A 6,221-nucleotide genomic window follows, 5' to 3' on the forward strand; every position below is an offset into this window, starting at 1 on the left:
CAGTGGGTCTGGTTTGTCCAGTCGCTTGTGTAAGCTTCCTGGTGGGTGGGACTGGTGCCTGTCTTCTGGTGGGTGGAGTTGGAGCTTGTCCCTCTGATGGGCAGGCCCGCATCAGGTGGTATGTTTTGGGGTGTCTGTGGGCTTTGTGTGCCTTTAGGCAGCCTGTCTGCTGTTGGGTGGTTTGTGTTCCTGTCTTGCTTGTTGTTTGGTGTAAGCGTTCAGCACAGGTGCCTGCAGGCAGTTGGGTGGAGCCGGGTCTCGGAGTTGAGATGGAGACCTCTGGGGTTCCCTGGGGCTGGGAATTCTCTGGATTTCGAGTTTCCTGGACTTGGCACTCCAACCCAAGGCTCAGGACTGACCCCCGGCCTGGGAACCAAAACCCTGCAAGCCACACATCTTGGTTAAAAAGGGGAAAAAAATAAAAGAAAAAAGAAGAGAAAAAGGTCAGGATGAAAACAAACAGACAAACAAAACCCAAGACAAATGGCAAAGCAAAACAAGCAAACTGCATCAACAATAATTAAAAACAAACTAACAAAACCCCAGATAAATGGTAAAAGCAAAACTGAACAAAAACAAAAAAACACATACATACAAAAAAGAAATATAAACAAAAACAGAGAAAACAAAAAACAAGAGGACAACCAGACAAACAAAAGGACCCCCAAATGAAATCAAACAATTAAAAACAAAACATAAAAACAAAGAAAAGCAGAATGCAAACTGAAGGTAAAAGGAAAGAAAACAAAACTCTCAAAAATGATTAAAAAAGATAACACATAGAAGATGGGGAGAAAAGATAAAAACAAAATAGAACAAAGGAAAGAAAAAAACAAGGAAAAAACACAGAACAAAAAGGTAACATAGAAATAGAAATATAAAAAAATTTAAAAACTAAATAAAAACAAATAATAATTTAAAAAACAACAGCAGAACAGAACAAAGCATAAAAAAATAGTAAAAATTACATTTTTCTGGTGTTGCAGCTGTCCTTGACCCAACTGTGAGTCACTGCTAACTTCCACCTCCCCAGGAGGCCCTCAAAAACCTCTAGGTAGGTTTCTAGTCCCTCTGTGGGCACTATGGGTGCGTCTCAGACTCTGACGTGGCCCAACTTTCATGGGTACTAATCCCCAAAGTCCACAGCTGCTAGAGCTAGACCACTTTCAGTTGTGGGAACACTCATTGTCCATTCAGATATTCCATAGATGCAGGGTTTACCAAGCTGATTGTGGGGTTTTAAACTGCAGTTTGTGCAGTGTCACAGAAAGATTTTCATTCCTCTTCATTAGTTGCCCTGCCCCTGGGACTCAGCTGTGGTTTTAGCTCCACCTCTGCATGTGGGCCATACACAGGAGTCTGCTCCCAAGGCTGCCCTGGAACACTCTGGTCTGCCCCGGTGAGGACAGGGCATGGAGATTGCATGACTGCCTGTGTCATAGGGTTCCTGGTGGCAGCAGGTATGCAGGAAAGCTGGCGGCCATGGATGTGAGAGATCCAGCCCTAGTGGAAGACTTTCCTATCACCTGGCAGCCAGCACGAGAAGGTCAGCCCTGGTGGGGGCTTTTCCTAGTGCCTGGCAGCAAGTGAAAGAAGGCCAGCCCTAGTGGGGGCGTTTCCTAGTGCCTGGTGGGGCAGGGGACTGACATGTGGGGAGAGAGAGGCTGCAATGGCAGCTCCACCCCCTGTGCATCACTCAACAGTGGCGCCTTGCTTCTATGGCAGTCTGGGTTTCTTCCACAAGCATTTCCAGTTGTAGATTTCCTCCCTCCCGTCCCCTCAGGCTGTCTCCTCACAGCCAACAGCTTTTCTCCCCTTAGGTTTTCTCTCTAGTCCCCACGTTCAAGCTCTCAGCCCCAGTGTGCACTGGTGGACACATGTCCCAGTCTGGGGCATGCAAGGCTGTGTCACAGACTGTCTGTGTAGGTCTCACTCTGTCCTGCCTGCCAGAGACTGTCCATTTCACCCTCCTCTGACAGCCACAGATATTCCCCTTCTGTCCCAACTGATTTCCCCATTGGTGAGGAGGTTTCCCTGAATTAGGGAACCTCTTCTCTGCCTCAGTTCCCCCCCAGGGGTACAAATCCCATCCCATTTCTTCTCCTCTTCTTTTTCCCTTCTTTCTTTTGTCCTACCCAGTTATGCGGGGATCTTTCTTGTCCTTTCCAGTGTCCAAGGTCTTCTGCTAGTGTTCAGCCGGTGTTCTGTGAGAATTGTTCCATCTGCAGATGTATTCTTGATGCATTTTTGGAGAGAGATGAACTCCACATTCTCCTACTCCTCCACCATCTTGGTGAAATCCAGCATAGTACTTTAGTGATTGATCCTCTCACTAAGGAAACCTAAAAATGCTGGACAAAATAATTAAAACCTATTTTTAAATGCATCAATAGACTGGGAAAAAATTACAGGTAAATTCAGAAGCCTTAACATCACATAAAAACCAGAAATATAAGCCTGTACTAATTTCAGCATTTATAATGAGTTTCAATTTTCACAAATCTTGCAAGGCATGGAGGACTTGTCAAATGTAAAAAGTCTAACAGGAGTCCACACTCCCAGTATAATCCCATAAACCTGGAACCCAAAGGCTACAATTCATCATAAGGGTGAATTAAAAATAAGGCTGTGCTCTACCAACCTGCCTTAAACCTGGCACTGAATAGAAGGGAGAAAAACATCTCTCTTGAGAATTAGTAACTACCAGCTAGCCCTTGTGCAGATTTGCTGCACAAAATTCACACTATCCTGATGGTTCAAAAAACCTACATCCAAATGTTTATTTTTTGTGTGATCCTGAGCTGTCAGTGTCCTGAGGTGCCTAGCAGTAGCAAATGGAAAACAGTCCCAAAGGAAAACATTTCAATCTAGGCATCAGAGAATTCCCACAGATATAGGTTTAAGAAACATGAGCTTACCTAAAAAAATCACAAAACACAAGGAAACAAGACACCATGAGTGAGGTCCCATAAGGGAAAAAGTAGAGGGCATATAGTCGTTCACAAGCTGGGGCAATTTTGCCCTCCAGGAGACATTTTTGGTTGTCGCAATTGGGAGGGGAATGTGTGTGCTCTTGGCATCTAGTATGTAGAGGTCAGGGATGCTGTCAAACATCCTCTAATATGCAGGACAGCCTCTTACAATAAAGACTTATCTGGCTCAAGATGTCAATAGTGCTAACGCGAGAAACCCTGAGATATCAGAATCATGCCTGCAAAGCTTCTGTTTTGGAATCATCTGAGAAAAACATACATAATAAGTATAAACTTAAGGAAAATGAAAGGAGAAATTTAAAATATGCATAAAGAGCAAGGGAATATATTATCAAGCAGATTTGAAGAATGCAATAAAATTTCTAAAAATGAATTAAGTAAAACAATTGAAATAAAAATTTCAGTGGAACAAACATTTTGAAAAATAGCTTGGAATTATCTAGTAAAATTAAAGGTATACATAACCTGTGACCCAAAAATTCCACTCCTAATACATAGCCTTAAGAAATTTATGCACATGTGTTTCAATATACATACACAATGATGTTCATAGCAACATTGTTGAAAATAGTCTCCACAAAAAGGGGAAAGAACTAATCCAAATATTCTTCAAAAATAGAATAAAAAATTATAATATTCTCATGAACTATACTACTTCCCAGCAGGGAAAATTAGTGAACCACGGGTACAAACATGGATTAATTTTTAAATATTATGTTGAATAAAAGATGCAAGACCCATAATACAGAGTGTTACATTAAAACAAACAAAAATTGATATATAGCTGGTAAACTATAAAGAAAAGCAAAGAAATGATTACACTAAAGTCACAGTGATGATTATCTCTGGTGGAAGCAGTGGTGGTTGGGGATCAGAAACAGAGACACAAGGGACTTCTGGACTACTGATAATGTTCCATTTATAGGGTGATTATTTGGTATTTGTTTCATAATTAATTGTTAAGCTATACATTTATATTTTTGCACTTTTCTGAATTGTGTTACATATTCTCAATGTAAAAAAAAGTTTAAAAAATGAAGTGGACAGGTTTAACAGCAGCTTAGAAAAAGCTGAAGTGAGAATTACTGTATTGGAAGACAGATCTAAAGAAATTGTCCAGAATGCAGTTCAGAGAGACAAAGAGATAAAAAGTAGGCAAGAAAGATTGCATTGGAATTCTAAAAGACATGAGACAAAAAAGGAGCAGTATTTGAAGGGGTTGATGGCTAAAAATTTCTCATAACTGAAGAATAGATAACTGACAAAATTGGGAAGCCCAAGTAATCACAAGCAGTTTAAATAAAAAGTAATCCACACCTATAACACATCATAGTGAAACTTTCAGAATGTCTAAAATTTTTTTAAGAAGTCCACATATGAGAATGCTCATAGCTCTTGGTACGTGGCCCAGCTTCTGTCAAAATGTCTACTGCTTATGAAATTTTGTACAAGCCTAACCTGAAGGGTGATTACATTACACCCTCAAGTACATACAGGTCAGTCAAAGCGTACAACTCTGATGCTGAGTAGAATGCTTTGAACATTGAAACAGCCATCAGGACCAAAGGTATAGATGAAGTTACCATCATCAACATCTTGACCAAAGGCAGCAATGAACAGAGATAGGATATTGCCTACCAGAGAAAGACCAAAAAGGAACTTGCATCAACACTGAAGTCAGCCTTGTCCAGCTACCTGAAGACGGTGATTTGAGGCCCATTGAAAACACATGCTCAGTATTATGCTTCTGAACTGAAAGCCTCCATGTAGGGGCTGGGGTTTGATAAGGACTGCCTCATTGAGACCATTTGCTCAAGGACCAACCAGGGGCTACAGGAAATTAACAGTCTACAAGGAAGTGTATAAGATTGATCTGGAGAAGGACATTGTTTTTGACATATCTGGTGACTTCTGCAAGCGGACGGTTGCCCCTGCAAAGGGTAGAAGAGGAGAGGATGGCTCTGTCATTGATTTTGTATTGATTGACCAAGATGCCTTGGATCTCTATTGTACTAAAGAGAAGAGGGGAGGAACTGAGGTTCTCAAATGGATCAGCATCACGATCAAGTGTCACCTCCAGAAAGTATTTGAAAGGTACAAGAATTATGGACCTTATAACATGTTAAAGAACATCAAGAAAGAGGTCAAAGGAGACCAGGAAAATGCTTTCCTGAACCTGGCCTAGTGTATTCATAATAAGCCCCTGCATTTTGCTCCATGAAAGGCAAGGGGACTCATTATAAGGTGTTGATTAGAATCATGGTCTCCAAATTGCTGTACTACTACATCCAGCAAGACACCAAGAGTGACTACCAGAAAGTGCTCTGTACCTGTGTGGTGGGGATGACCGAAGCCTGAGACTGTCTGAATGTCCAGAAGTAGTGCTTCTATGCTTCTAGCTAACAGTTCTAGAAAATCAGCTTGCTACTAACAGCCCCCTTGTGCCCATTCCCTGTGAGGATGATGTTAGTATTGCTCCCCTTGGCCCCAACCTTATTTTAGTTGCCTAAGCATTGCCTGCCTTTCCCTAGTCTCTCTTTCAGCCAAAGAAATGAATATTCCAAGGAGTTGGAAGTGCAATCTATGATGTGAAACACTTTGCCTGTTGTGTACCTTGTCATAAATAGATGATAAACTAAATTTTTATTTTAAAAATTAAGAGAAAAGAAAAGATATTAAAAGCAGTCAGAGAGAAAAGATATATAACCTTCAAGTAAATGACAATTACATTAACTCCTTTTTTCATCAATAGTGAAAGCTAGAGAACAGTACAACAATATTCCTAATGTGCTAAAGAAAAAATAAGTCTATTCCTAGAATTATTAAACTTAGTGAAAATAACATCCATGAAAGAAAGAGATCTAAAAACATTAAATAACTCATGGAGTAAAGAGTAATTGAAATTAAAAATATTTAGAAAGGCTTAGAGACAAAACACTACATGTCAAACTTGTGAAATACAATTAAAGTGGTACTTTAGAGAAAAATTATAATCTTAAATGCTTATATTAGAAAATAAAACAGAAGGGAGATCAATATGGTGGAGGAGTAGGTCGTGGAGCTCACCTCCTCCCACAAATACATCAAAAATACATCTCTGTGTGGAACAATTCTCATAGAATATCTACTGAACACAGGCAGAAGACCTCAGACTTCTGAAAGGGCAAGAAAATCTCCATGTAACCAGGTATGACAAAAGAATAAAGAAAAAGAGAGAGAGAGAGAAAG

At 40.4% G+C, this 6,221-nt stretch overlaps 1 pseudogene; it reads left to right on the forward strand.

The window, feature by feature from the left end:
• The first annotated feature begins 4,415 nt into the window (after positions 1-4,415).
• On the forward strand, positions 4,416-5,392 carry LOC101272554 (annexin A2-like; annotated as a pseudogene).
• The last annotated feature ends 829 nt before the right edge of the window (positions 5,393-6,221 follow it).

Source organism: Orcinus orca, chromosome 1, assembly GCF_937001465.1.
Source record: "Orcinus orca chromosome 1, mOrcOrc1.1, whole genome shotgun sequence".
Classification (NCBI taxonomy): domain Eukaryota; kingdom Metazoa; phylum Chordata; class Mammalia; order Artiodactyla; family Delphinidae; genus Orcinus; species Orcinus orca.